At 40.7% G+C, this 13952-nt stretch overlaps 1 pseudogene; it reads left to right on the forward strand.

Annotated features, from left to right (window-relative positions):
* The first annotated feature begins 3747 nt into the window (after positions 1-3747).
* LOC100016944 (tubulin beta chain-like) lies at positions 3748-6002 on the forward strand (annotated as a pseudogene).
* The last annotated feature ends 7950 nt before the right edge of the window (positions 6003-13952 follow it).

The following is a 13952-nucleotide window of genomic DNA, read 5'->3' on the forward strand; positions in this document are numbered from 1 at the left end:
TAATCCTACAGCCTTTTGGAAGCAGTTCCCTGGTGTCTTTCCCATGGATGATGCCACTTTAACAAATAGATGGTGTTTGCATATAGATCAGACTCTTCTCTCTTGATTATTCATAGAAGATAAATGCTATTTTTATCCTTTGTTTGCAAAGGGGACTAATGACATCAAGAGGTGATGTCTTGACTTGTGCATGAATTGGATTTAAGGAAGACAGAGTTGTACAGTTGTCAGTCTCATTCTTCCAGAATCATTGAAGTCCAGTGGCAAGACAAAAATCAGGACAACTGACAATGGCCCAAGATGCAATGGATGACTTTGGCATCTTTGACATCTGACCAGGCTCTAAGTACTCCATTGTGCCTGCTTCAGTCACCTTCATGGCTGTTGGAACACATTTTTCTCCTCTGCCCATTCTACTGGGGGAAGTTTTCACCTGCTTGGGGTAGATATCCCCTAAACTCACCCATGGCTGTGAGGGGAAATTACTTGTAATAATTGACACTGGGAAATGTCTCCTAGAGGAGTGGCACTTGAGTTTGTTTTTTTTTAATTACATGTGGATTACACATTATATTAGTGGGGTTATTGAAATATTATTATTTTGACAATTGTTTTCTGACATTTTGCAATAAGGATTCTCTCCCTCCCTCCCTTCCTCCCACTCTTCCTTGAGGCAGTAAATAGTCTGATATAGGTTATTCCAGTGCGTTCATGCAATATGTATTTCCATGTTGCTCATGCCCATATGCCATGAAAAAAAGACATATCACACACAATAAAAAGCTCATGAAGGAAATAAAGTGGAAAATAACACCCTTTGATCTGCAATTAGACTTCATTAGTTTCTTCTTTGGGTATGGATAGCATTTTTCATCACAAGTCCCATGCAGATATCTTGGAAACTTGCTTTACTAATAATAGTTTAGTCCTTCTTAGTTGATCATTGTATGATATTTCTGTTACTCTATACCAGGGGTCCCCAAACTTTTTGCACAGGGTGCTAGTTCACTGCCCCTCAGACTGTTGGAGGGCTGGACTATAAAAAAAAACAACTATGAACAAATCACTGCCACCAATATACCAGGCAGCAGTATACACAGTGTGGAATCCCCCCCTCCAGATCTCCGCTCACCATGCTGACATCTTCCATTGTGCAGCCACATAATCCTTTGCACGGAGCCTCATTCTCATTCAGTTACTCTCAGAACAAGGCGCCACGCAAAGGATGATGTCACCGGAAGTAGTACTGTACGTGAGCGATATCACACTTTGTGGTGCTGCCACATACAGTGCTCCTCTCACTGACCACCAATGAAAGAGGTGCCCCTTCCGGAAGTGTGGTGGGGGCTAGATAAATGACCTCAGGGGGCCACGTGTAGCCTTCGGGCTGTAATTTGGGGATGCCTACTCTATACAGTATTCTCCTGGTTCTGTTCACTTTGCATCAGTTCATGTAAGTCTTTCTAGGTTTTTCTGACCTCATTCTGCTCTTCATTCCTTATGGCACAATAATATTCCATTAAACCATATACCACAACTTGTTCAACCATTTCCCCAATTGATCAACACTCCTTCAGTTTTCAAATCTTTGCCACCACAAAAAGAGTTGCTAAAAATATTTTTGTACAGGTAGGTCCTTTTCTGCTATCTTTGATCTATTTGGGATACAGACCCATAGAGGTATTGCTGGGTCAAAAGGTGTGCATAGTTTTATGGCCATGGATCCAGATTGCTCTCCAGAACAGTTGTATCAGTTTGCAGTCCCATCAACAATGTATTAGTGTCCCAATTTTCCCACATCCCTTCCAAAATTTTTCCTTTTCCTTTTGGGTCATATTAGCCAATGTGATAGGTATGAGATGGTATCTCAGAGTTGTTTTAATTTGTATTTCTCTAATCAATAGCAATTTGGAACATTTTTCATGGCTGTAGTTTTGCTTTCTTCCTCTGCCTGTTCATATCCTTTGACCATTTATCAACTGGAGAATGCCTTGTACTCTTATAAACTTGACTCAGTTCTCTTTGAGAAATGAGGCCTTTGTTAGAAACTGAACTGAGTTTTAAAAGAAGCCAGGGTTTTTCAGAGGCAGTATTAGGAGAGAAAATATTCCAGGCAGAGGGGACAGCCAGTGCAAAGACTGACATGTGGGATAGAGTATTGTGTAAGAGAAACAGAAAATATGCCACTGTAATTGTACTATATGCATAGAGGCAAAATAGGCATTAAAAGACTGGAAAGATAAGGAGGGACACAGAGGATTTAGATTTGGTCTTGGAAGCAACAATAAACAAATGGAATTCATGGTCCAGTGGGGAACAGAGATATGGGTGAAATAGACAGACGTGACTTAGGAAATCACTTTGGCAGTTGTATGTAGGGGATAGTAGAAAGACGCTTGAGTAAAGAGCACAATTCAGAAACCATGGCAATAGGATGGTGGGTATATGAGTGGAAAGAAGAGGATATGAGGGGTGTTTTTATTAAAAAGATTTAACAATTGTCAAAATATGTGGGATGAGTGTGAGAGGAGAATCAAGGTTGATATTGAGGAACTGAATAGATAATGGTGCCCTTGACAGCAATTTGGAAAAGAGTTTGAGTTGGGGCGTGGTGTGGGGATGAAAAGATGGTGAACTTTGTGGACATTTTGAATTGAGGTGCATATAGGACATTGTTAAAGACAAAGCTCATTCCAGTACTCTTTGAGTTCAGGTTTCAAGTTGGGACAAAAGGAAGCATTTGCCTATCATTCCAACAAACAAAAGGAGATTTACTCTGCTCAAATAGAGCAAGGATATGCACAAGGATACAGGGGTGCTGAATTTCTCTGGATGTTACTTTTCTGGCTTCATATACAAACCGTCTGGTCAGCAAGGCAAGGATATAGTGATTTATGTGGCCTTCAGAAATTCAACAAGTTGGAGATGCTCTAGTTCCACACTGGTATAGTTGTTGAGATATGTAGTAAGCAAAGACTCCTTGCTGCAAAGATGATTGACAGGGACATGTGACACCGAATCACATGAGAGCCTGGGTCAAAATTCTAAGGTCCCAACTGAAACCAGACTTCTGGGTGAAGCTTTTGGAGTGGTTGTGATTTCCATCTTTCTGGCCCTTTTGAGAAACCAGCTTGAGAGGAGACAAACTGCTAGACTGAAAACCAAAGAAGGACCATCCCTTCTCTGCTGGACCTTCTTTGGACTTTCCCTCTGGGATCTTGGCTCATTTACTGGACTCTGTTTTGTGAGGTTCTGTGTGGGGATCTTAACTTATTTAGCCTAGATAAGTTAGCCATTAGGATAGTATTAAGGGATTAAGTTTGGGGATAAGATTAAGCACTTTTCCTTCTCCTTTGTTACCCTCCTTCTTCTTCCATTCCCCATAAGTAAACTAAAATATTTAGATGTTTCCCTCTTGTCTCTTTCCCTTAAACAATCCATAATATTAGATAGAATTATTATTAGGATAATAATCTTATTATTGGGATAACTTGATCATTCTGCAAAATTTCATCAGCCTTGAAACTCTGCCTCATCACACACAACCCTCAGCCTCTCTGATTGAAGAGTGGGACCATGAATGCTAAACCTCCACTTAAGCAAGGAGTTCAACGTACTCTGCTTTTCATCCCTGGCCTTCCCTCCCACCTCCTTCTTTCTTCCTCTCAGAATATTTGTGCAGCTGTGAATAAGTGGTTCCAACTGTATATAAATACATATATATGTATATATATAAGATGTCATCATCATCATCATCATCCTGTCCTCCTTGCACATAATTTGAGATAAGCAAAAGTAAATTCTAACCATGAAGGACATTTTCTATATCCAGGCTGGCCAGTGTGACAATCAGACCAATACAAAGTTCTGGAAGATGATCAGTATTGAACATGATATAGACCTCAATGGCACCTATCATGGGAAAAGCAACCTACAGTTGGATGAGATCTGTCTACTACAATGAGGCAAATATGTTCTGCAGGCCATCTTGGTTAATGTTGAGCCTGAGACCATGGACTCTATTCATGCTGGACTTTTTGGCCAGATATTCAAGTCAAATAACTTTTTCTTTGGCCAGTCTGGAGCAGACAACAGTTGGGCCAAAGGCCACCAAACTGAAGGGGCAGAGACAGGGAATTCAGTCTTGGATGTGCTGAGCAAGGAGGCAGAGAGCTGTGATTGCCTGCAAGGCTTCTACCTGAGCTAGTACTCACTTGCTCGAGGCAAGGTTCAGGATGGGCACTCCTGCTCATTAGCAAGATCTTCTAGGGGTACCTAGATTGCATCATGAATATCTTTATCTTGGTTCCCTAACCCAAGGTCTCAGATACAATCGTTGAGTCTTACAGTGCCACACTCTCTTTCAGTTCATGGAAAACCCAGATGAAACCTATTGCATTGATGATGAAGGACCCTATGATATCTGTTTCCAAACTTTCAAGGTGACTACACCAACCTGTGGTGACTTAAACCATGTAGTCTCTACTACCATGAGAACTATTACCACCTGCCTTTGCTTTCCTGGTCAATTTAATTCTGACATCTGCAAATTGGCCATATACATGGTCCCTTTCCCTTGACTCTTCTGCAGCTGTGGGAGCCAGGAGTACTTTACCCTAGTCATACCTGAGCTCACCCCTCAGGTTTTGATGCCAAGAACATGATGGCAGCCTGTGACCTGTGCTATAGGCGATGTCTCACTCTTACTGCTGTTTTCCATAGGCAGATGTCCTTGAAGGAGGTAGATGAAGAAATGTTCAAAATGCAGAGCAATAGTAGCTACTTCTTTGAGTGGATTCCCAACAATACTAAGATTGAGGTCTGTGATATGTCATTCTGTGGGCTCAATATGGCTATCACCTTCTGTGGCAACAGCATCCAGGACTCCTGCAAGCACATTGCAAGCATGTTCCACCGAAAGGTCTTCCTCCACTGGTACATAGGGTAGAGGATGGACAAGAATGGATTGACCCTGTTTCTGGGTAGCAGCAGTACCAGAATGCCACTGCTGAAGAGGATGTCAATGAGGAGGCATAGGAGGAAACCTAAGAGAGATACTCTGCCTCCTCAGTCTTCTCTACTCTCCCAACATTCTTTCTCCATCACCCTTTTCTTCAGAGACGTGTATTTTCTATCTCCAAATTTTTTCTCTCCTTCTTTCAGGGTGCTGACCTCTTTGTATTCTGTTTTTCCTTATGATTTGTCACCCTAGAAATATACTTTCTGCTTCCCCACATTCAGATTCCTCTCCAAGAAGCAGGATGCCTCCAAAGGAGGGCCTCAGTTTAGAGGCTTTTGTACTCACTAATTACCCTGAGCTAAAATGGTGCCCCAAGGGGAAAGGTTCAGAATTCTTTGACTTTCCTTGTTGGAGGGACCAAGGCATCATATTCCTAGTTGAGAGAGTTTACTTGGTGGATGTTTGGGGGGAAAGGGAGGAAATGGAGTCTTCTGTTCCATAAAATCTGCTGGGAGAGTCAGACTTTCTATTCTAACTATCATCTCCAGATACTCCCCAGCATGTCCTAGTCCTACTTCCAGCACTGCCCCCCTTTCTTTCTACTCCTCAGCTTTGGGGGAAGTTATGACAGCATTATTTCCCCATTTTAGTTTCTCTTCTGAGTGTTCATTTTTCTTTGGAGAGATCTGTGCCTCCTTTGCCAGGGGGGTCCCTACTCAGTTCTTAGCCACCCCTCATTTGGGGACCCAGTCTACCTTCCCCTAGTCTGAGAAGTAAGGAGAGAGAATTGCTTCAACTCCTAAAATTCCAGAGAAGTCTCTCATATAGGGAGGATCTCTATGCCCCCACCCCCATCAATTCTCTCCAAGAGGAGAGAGCAGGAATAACAAGGCAATGCTGCCCCTCTCATTACCAAATCTCTCCTTAGTTTTCTCTTATTCTTTCCACTTCTGCAATTTCTATCTTTAGCTCTTCCCCTCCCACTTCCTATGATTCTGTTTGGTGTTGAACTTATTGCACTTTTTTTGTACTGAAAAGATAACACTCCAGAAAAGGAAAATAAACAGGAAATGAAGAAAAGAAAAGAGAGCTCAGTCCAGACCTCTTAATTCTGCCTGATTACATTACTTAGGGACTTACTCTGATTGACTTCTCCACTAGGCCTCCAATCAGGACCTATTTCTCCTTCCCCTCCCCACTTTTCAGCTTTCTTTTGTGTGTTGCATTCTCCCATTAGATTGTAAACTCCACAAGGACAGGAACTATCTTTTTTTCATATTTATAGACCCAGTATTTAGCACAGTGCCTGGCACATAGTTGACACTTAATAAATGTTGCTTCTTGGCTTGCTTGCTTGCTTGCTTGATTTGTGCCTTGAAGTGACCAGGAAGAAGTGTCAAGGGAGGCAAGAGTTAATCAAGTCCAAGGGATAACTTTGTTGTCTTTTAGGGAAAACGAATTCCTGCTGCAGGGAAACAGGGAGAAACTTTGTTTTATCACATGTCTCCTCCGTGGTGGCAAGGTTCTAAGCATCTTCTAAAAGGCCACCTGCCATTTAAGTGCTTTTACTGGACAATCTTCCTGACATATAAGACAATTCTCCTGCCATATTGTGCTAAGTTCAAAAGAATTCGATCTTTTGAAATAAACAAACATATCCTTAGCTTCTGTCTTAGAAATGATATAAAAACCTATTCCAAGGTAGAAGAGTAGTAAGGGCTGGGCAACTGGAGTTGATTGACTTGGCCAGAGTGACTCAGAAAGGAAGTGCCTGAGGCCACATTCGAACCCAGGTCCTCCTCACTCCAGAACTGGCACTTTGTCCACTGAGCCACCTAACTGCCTTGATTGGATCCCTTTGGAGAGAGTTTAGAATCCATATATTTAGACTGGGTTCGGACTTGAGGGATTCACAGGATTAATGCCAAATCCTAGAAAGTTGACCCACAAGAGGGAAAAAACAACAATGCCTATGAATGACCACAATTAGAAAAAGAATTTTAGAATTTTCTCCTGGCTGAAGCTCCAGAAGCCTAAACTGTTCCTTATTCTGGCCATATTTTGGTGCTGATTCCAAGCACCTCTCAGCCTGGTCTTTATGGACAGAAATTTCCAGAAACATGATCCGTGCATTGTCATGAGCCTTAGGGAAGTGACCGCTAGACAGGCTGGTGAAATATGATTTGCAGTTCTCAGAAGAGAGCATGAGAAGAGGCTTCAGCATGAGAGGTTTGGAGACAGAAAAGAAGTTTAGGAACAGTGCTGTAGTGAGTGGGAAGGGAATCACCTAGCAAGGAGCAGTAGGATTGTCTTGCTGCAGTAAGGGTTCTGTGGATCATTTTTTGTTCAATTGTTTCGATCATGCCTCACTTCATGCCTATTTGAGGCTTTCCTGGCAAAAACATTGGTACACTTTGTCATTTACTTCTCCGCTCATCCCTGCCAACAGTATATTAATATCTCTGTTATCTCATTGCCTTTCCAACATTTGCCAGGTTCTTTTTTCTTGTGATCTTTGCCAATATGAGTATGAGGTAGAACCTCCCAATGGTCGTAATACGCATTTTTCTAATTATTTGTGATTTGGATCATTTTTTCATTTGACTGTTGACATCTTAGATTTATTCCTATGAAAACTGCTTGTTCATATCCTTTGATGTGTCTACTGGGAAATGACTTGTTTTTTAAAGTGAGACTAAGTTTTTTATACATCTTGGAAAGGAGACTCTTCTTATCAGAGAAACTCTCTGCAAAGACTTTTCCCAATGAACTGAAACCCCTTATTTAACTCAGGAGGAAACTGAGAACCAGAGAGGACAAGCAACCTGCCTCAGGACCCCTGTTTCCAAATCCAGAGCTTTATGTACCACAATCCTGAAAAGTAGTCAATCTAGTTCATACCTAAACAGGACTCTCCTCTACAAGTACCTCCTGGTACCAGCCTCCTAACACTTAGTTACATAAAAGATGAATTTGTTTTATACTAAATGATCTAAAAAGAAATTTTGTGAAATAAATGCACGTTAATTTCTTTACCACAAATGAGCATCCAGCTTCTTCTGGAAAACTTCTAGTGATGGAGAATTCACTTCCTTATCAGTTAAGTTCATGCCACTTCAGGATAATTCTAATAGTTTGGGAGATTTTGCTTATTTTTTTTAAACCTTCACCTTCCATCTTGGAACCAATTAGTTCCAAGGCAGAAGAGTGGTAAGGGATGGGCAATGGGGGTTGAGTGACTTGCCCAGAGTCACACAGCTAGGAAGTGTCTGAGGTCAGATTTGAACTCATGACCTCCCATCTCTGGGCCTGACTCTCAATCCACTGAGCCACTTAATTGCTCCCTAGATTTTGCTTATTTTGAACTAAAATAAATCTTTTTGAAACATACCCCTTGTTTTTGGTTGGAGGGGTTATATTTCTAATTATGAGAATATATCTTTAATTTCTCTTATAAATTATAGAAATTAACATAATATATAAAACAAATTAATATCATATATGACATATAAAATAAATAAAACACAAATAAATATATAAATATATACATTCCCAGTATAAATAGAAAAATAAAGTTCAGTTGGTACCAACTTGCTTAACCACGAACTTTGCTGTTGTATACTGAAACCTACTTACCTCCATTAAAAAAAGATCAAACTAAAAAAAAAAAAAGAACCCAAATCAGTGAATTTTGCTCTAACCTTTTGTGAGTTTTACATTTCAAATCAATTCAATTTCAAGTCAAATATTCATTAAGAACCTGCTGTGTACTAGATGTTTGATGAGACACAAAATCAAGATAATTCCATGAAATTGAACAAGGAGTTAGTTATGTCTGGGCTACCACGCCAGGGACATTTATTTTTATCTATCTATCTATCTATCTATCTATCTATCTATCTATCTATCTCAAAACCTTACCTATTCCCTTACAATCAATACTGTGTACTGGTCCCAAGGCAAAAGAGTGGAAAGAGCTGGGCAATATGGGTTAAGTGACTTGCCCAGGGTCATACAGCTAGAAAGTATCTGAGGTCAGAGTTGAACCAAGGATCTCTCACCTCTAGACCTGACTCTCAATCCACTGAGTCATCCAGCTACCTGCCAAGGATGAAAAGAAAAGAAAAAGAAAGGAGTGGAGAGGAGAGGAGAGGAGGGGAGAGGAGAGGAGAGGAAAGGAGAAGAGAGGAGAAGAGAGGAGAAGAGTGGAGAGGAAAAGAGAGGAGAGGAGAGAGGAGAGGAGAAGAGGAAAGGAAAGGAATAAACCCTGTCCTTATGGAGATAGTTAACTGAAACTTCTCAGACCCAACATGCCACTTCATGCCTCACACTCTCCCCCTTGCTCTAAATACAGGCTCCTAAAGAATCTTTCCAAATTGGCTGATTAGAAGGATTTCCTTTTTTTCTGGGCTTCCTAAGATACTGTACCTAAGATACTGGTTTCCAGCAGAACTCCTTCCCTTCCAGCCTGATAATCATCATTCTTTTCCCATGACTAGCACTTTACAGCTTAGAAAGCAATTTTACAGCCAATCATCTCCTTTGATCCTCATAACTCCCCCATGTTGGCAAGGCAGGTTCTGTTTTATTGTCATTTTGAAGATGAAGAAACTGAGGTCATCTTTTGTAAAATTTGAGGGTTACCTATGGTTGGAATTATTCTGGTTGAGAAGTAGACTGATAAGACTAGATTACAATGCAGAAGTATTCAGGGGATTTTCCAATTGGCTGAGAGTAATTCTGAAATCAAAACTGCCAGGCAAACATGGAGGTGGTGTGAGGATGAAAGGGACATTTGCAGGTGGAATTGCTTTCTGTAGAGGGTTAGTAAAACCCAGGAAGGAGCTGGGTTTGGAACACACAGGCAGAAGAATTCCAAACCAGGATATCTTGGAGATGGAAGTCTTTTAGGATCAGGAATGCTACACAATGGAACTGAGCAAGTATCCCAAGCCACATCAAGTCTGGGGAGCTCTTGCTAAGCCGAGTAACTCAGTCTGGAACTGGGTAGTATTTCTCCTAATTGCTTTTCTCTTGTATATGTGATTTCTGAATTTTTATGGGGTTTTTCCTCATGAAGAAATCCTAGAACATTCTTTTTTTGTCATTTGGAGTATGTGGCAGCAAGGGATAGGAGAGAAAGAAGGATCAGGTGCCAAGATGGGATTCAGTTATAGAGGCACTGGTAGAAGGTTTATAGATTTTGAGCTACAAGGGACTTTAGAGGCCATCAAATCTAAACCCCTCATTTTTTAGGAAACTGAGAATGAGGGAGGTTAAGTGACTTGCCCTGGATCACAAAGCTAGTGTCTGGGGTAGGATTTGGGCTCTGTCTATTATACCATGTAGCCCCAACAGATGGATTACATCACATCTTTGTATTTGGGTGCACAACCAAGTTTAGAGACCAAGAAGGAAAGGGTGTTTTTTGCCCAGAGATCAGGCTTAACAATTAGGGGGAGTCATAGATCATAGACTCAGAGATGAAAGGGGCCTTCAGGTTCATCTAGTCCAACATCCTCAACTTATAGATGAGGAACTGAGACCTGAAGGTCACATAGGTAATAAGTAGCAGAATCAAGATCCAAATCCAGATCCTCTTTCTACAAATAGAGTTCTCTTTTCACTATTCTGTGAAACAGTGGAAGGTGAAATACCCAGGGCCAAAGGATGACTCCCTAGATCTAAGTTGGAGCTGAAATTCCGGGATATTCACCTTTTCAGCAAAACCTAAAGTCTGAATCTTTTAGAAAGGAAAAATGATTTGTCCTAAAGTAAGTGAGGCAGTTAGGTGATGCAGTGGACAGAGTGCCTCATCTGGGGTCAGGATAGAACTGAATTCAGATCTGACCTTACACATTTACTAGCTATGGGACCCTAGGTGAGTCACTTTATCCTGTTTGCCTCAGTTTCCTCATCTGTAAAATGAACTGGAGAAGCAAATGGAAACTACTCCAGTATCTTTTTGAAGAAAATTCCAAATAGAGTCATGAAGAGTCAGACACACATGAAAAACAAATGAACAGTAACAACAATGTAAGTGATAAAGCTGAGATTTAAATCCTTAATACCTATCTTAGGGGTTCCCCCCCTTTACAAGCTCTTTCCTCAGCCTCCCAGCTTCCTTCACTTCCTTCAAGACTCAGCTCAAATTCCACCTTCTGCAAGAGGTCTTTTTGCAGTCCCTCCTCCTCCTCTCCAATGTCAGTGCCTTCCTTCAGAGATTACTTTTTACTTACACAGTATATATCTTGTGCATTTTTTTTTGCAGTTGAGTTTGAGAGCAGGGAGCATGTTTCTCTTTCTTTATGTGTCTCAGCACAGTGCCTGGCACGTGGTAATCACTCTGTAAATGTTGGTTGAGCGAGTGAGACTTCCTTGCTAAAGGAGGACCTATGAATAGTCTTTAGAGAGTAGGGAAGATGTTCCATTGCCCAGAGGTGATCATACACACCCTACTACTGTCAGGGGGGAGCAAAGAACAGGGCAGGGAAGCACTGGATCCAATCTGGAAACCACCAGAGCTTTGACTCAGAGACAAGGCATCTCCCTATTTCACTCCCACGACCCCATCAGACTTTCCCCTTCTCAGGGTTTACCTTTGGTCCTCCCTGTGAGAGAATGCCTTGATAAACATGTAGCTTTTTTTCTTTTATGCTGGAATAGGATGGAAACTGTTACATATTTGTTTTTCAGTTGATTTGAAGGTCTAAAGGAATCCTTTGTAACTAGTGGGTCTCCTTTAGGTAAATAGTTTAAGGGAAAGTTGTTTTTTTTTTTATTTTAAACTCTTACCTTCTATCTTAGAATTGATTCTAAGACAGAAGATTGGTAAAGGCAATGCAATTGGAGTTAAGGGATTTGCCCAGGGCCACACAGCTAGGAAGGGTTGGAGGCCATATTTGAACCCAGGACTTCCCATCGCCAAGCCTGGCAGTCTATCCACTAAGCCACCTGACTGCCCCAAGGGAAAGTCTTAAAAGGAGGGGGGAGGGGAAGCAACAAGATGGAAGGAAATAGAACAGGTATGAAGGGAAATATTATTGAATGCTTATAATCTAAGCCCTGAACAGCTGCATCTTGGGTTTTTTTTAATTCATTTTACTTTTCTTTAACCTTTGTATGATGTGTATGTGTGTGTGCGTGTGTGTGTGTGTGTGTGTATGTAAACACATCCAGATATCCCTTCCACATCACAATTTTCCCCATCCCAGGTTTCAATATATCCTGGATTGACATAAGAAATTAAGTGGGAATTTTGGGATAGTTTTGTGGAAGTCACAGACAACACAGGAAAAAGTTTAGAAATTCAGAAATGTAAAATATATATCTGCTGTATAATATCAATGTATTTATCTTTTGATACTGTAAATATACACAATTTCTTTTTAAAAGTAAAAATAAGTAAAAAGTTAAATTTCCCCCCAAAAATGCGAAAGCCAGTAGATTCCACAAAAGCTAGAAATATAAAGATATCTTAATATTTACCTACATATAGCCATGCACAAATAATTAAGTCAAATTTTACAGTAAGGTACTGTAAACACCTTATAAAATAAAAAGAAAAACTTAGATTTCTTGTACAAAGAGAGGGCCAACAAATTTCATTTTGATTTTTCAAATCATCATTATGTATATGAATATATATTTATATGTGTATATTTAATATCTATTTACATATTTAATAACATTTGTTATTGTTGTTAGGTAGTTTCAGTCATGTCCAGCTGTTTGTGACCCTATTTGGGGTTTTCTTGGCAGAGATACTGGAGCACTTTGCCATTTTCTTTTTCAGCTCATTTTATAGATGAAAAACAGGCAAACAGGATTAAGTGACTTGTCCAGGGTCACATAGTTAATAAGTAGCTGAGGCTAGATTTGAATTCAAGAAGATGAATCTTCATAACTCTAGGTCCAGTACTCTACATGCTGGGTTACATAGCTAAACCACACACACACACACACACACACACACACACACACACACACACAAGTTGGTGTTGAGTCATTTCAGTTGTGTTCAACTTTTTGTGACCCCATTTGGGGTTTTCTTGGCAAAGACATGGTTTGCCATTTCCTTCTCCAGCTCGTTTGAGAAATCAGGAAACAGAAACAAACCAGGTTAAATGAATAGCACAGGGTCATAAAGCATCTGAGACCAGATCTGAACTCAGGAATTTGACTCCAGCTTCAGTGCCACCTAGCTGCTCCAGGCACATTTGCATTTTTGATGTACCTAATATTCATTTTATTTGACTATAAATATTTGTGAACAGATTTTATTTTTGTTGTGGGAAGGGAACGAGTATTTATTTATTAAGCTCCTACTGCATACCAGGTACTGTCCTAAGCACTCCACAAATATCTCTCGTGATTCTCACAACCACTCTAGGAGATCCTGGAAACTGAGGAAGACAGACACAATTATCAAGTGTTTGGGACAAGATTTGGACTAACTTCAGGTTCATCACTCTGTCCACTGACTTACTTACCTGCTTCTAGTGGAAGGAGGAAGGGAGGAAGAAGTAGAAGGAAGAGAATTTGGAACTGAAAAATAAAAACAATTAAAAAATATGGAATGTCTTCAAGAAAAGACTAAATGACTATTTGTAGTGTTTACTCTGGAAGGGATCCTTGTTCGGGTTTGGGTTGGACTAGGTAGCCTTTACAGTCTCTTCCAACTCAGATTCTGTGATTCTATGAGAAAGCTAGGATCTCGGTTATATTCTGGGCTGTAGTCTAAAGATTCTGGGCTCAGTTCTTGACTGGACTGGGCTCTGAATATGGATTGGATGATTAGCTGAATTCTGGCTCTATAATAGACTAGACTTTGGGCTGGGCTGGGTTCCGAGCTAGCCTGAGGGTGGGGATGGCAGGATTTCTAGGACTTGGGGTGTGTGTGGGGGGAGAGGGGTGATGGCTAATTCCAGGAGAATTCTTCAGCCTTGACAGGTGGCTCTGATATGTGATGCCCTTCCCCCTGGTCTCTTGT

The sequence above is a fragment of the Monodelphis domestica genome, chromosome 7, assembly GCF_027887165.1.
Source record: "Monodelphis domestica isolate mMonDom1 chromosome 7, mMonDom1.pri, whole genome shotgun sequence".
In the NCBI taxonomy this organism is placed as follows: Eukaryota; Metazoa; Chordata; class Mammalia; order Didelphimorphia; family Didelphidae; genus Monodelphis; species Monodelphis domestica.